Source organism: Arachis ipaensis, chromosome B9, assembly GCF_059453495.1.
Source record: "Arachis ipaensis isolate K30076 ecotype BB chromosome B9, ASM5945349v1, whole genome shotgun sequence".
NCBI lineage: Eukaryota > Viridiplantae > Streptophyta > Magnoliopsida > Fabales > Fabaceae > Arachis > Arachis ipaensis.
In genome coordinates this window covers 111,000,588-111,001,606 of record NC_142444.1, presented here as the reverse complement: position 1 = coordinate 111,001,606, position 1,019 = coordinate 111,000,588, and the positions used below count along the sequence as shown (strand labels likewise).

At 40.6% G+C, this 1,019-nt stretch overlaps 1 non-coding gene across 1 annotated transcript; it reads left to right on the top strand.

Annotated features, from left to right (window-relative positions):
- The first annotated feature begins 493 nt into the window (after nt 1–493).
- On the top strand, nt 494–601 carry LOC148545906 (small nucleolar RNA R71). The gene has a single exon (XR_015901445.1). It is a non-coding gene; the product is annotated as a small nucleolar RNA R71 (small nucleolar RNA).
- Nucleotides 602–1,019: the final 418 nt, after the last annotated feature.

Here is a 1,019-nt window from a genome sequence, read left to right as displayed (position 1 = left end):
ATCTTCCACCATTATTAAAGCCTTGTTGAGGCTTTTGTTGATCCTTCCATGAGAGATTTGGATGATTTCTCCATGATGGATTATAGGTGTTTCCATAAGGTTCACCTAAGTAATTCACCTCTGCTATTGCAGGGTTCTCAGGATCATAAGCTTCTTCTTCAGAAGATGCCTCTTGAGTACTGTTGGATGCAGCTTGCATTCCATTCAGACTCTGAGAAATCAAATTGACTTGTTGAGTTAATATTTTGTTCTGAACCAATATGGCATTCAGAGTATCAATTTCAAGAACTCCCTTCTTCATAGGCGTCCCATTATTCACAGGATTCCTCTCAGAAGTGTACATGAACTAGTTATTAGCAACCATGTCAATGAGTTCTTGAGCTTCTGCAGGCGTTTTCTTTAGGTGAATGGATCTACCTGCAGAAGTATCCAATGACATCTTTGATAGCTCAGATAAACCATCATAGAATATATCCAGGATGGTCCATTCTGAAAGCATGTCAGAAGGACACTTTTTGGTCAGCTGCTTGTATCTTTCCCAAGCTTCATAGAGGGATTCACCTTCTTTCTGTCTGAAGGTTTGAACATCCACTCTAAGCTTGCTCAGCTTTTGAGGAGGAAAGAACTTGGCTAAGAAAGCCGTGACCAGCTTATCCCAAGAGTTCAGGCTGTCTTTGGATTGAGAGTCCAACCACACTCTAGCTCTGTCTCTTACAGCAAAAGGGAAAAGCATGAGCCTGTAGACTTCAGGATCTACTCCATTAGTCTTAACAGTATCACATATCTGCAAAAATTCAGTTAAGAACTGAAAAGCATCTTCAGATGGAAGTCCATGAAACTTGCAGTTCTGCTGCATCAGAGAAACTAGCTGAGGTTTCAGCTCAAAGTTGTTTGCTCCAATGGCAGGAATGGAGATTCTTCTTCCATGTAAATTGGAATTAGGTGCAGTAAAGTCACCAAGCATCCTCCTTGCATTATTATTATTTTTGGCTGCCATCTCCTCTTCTTGTTCGAAAATT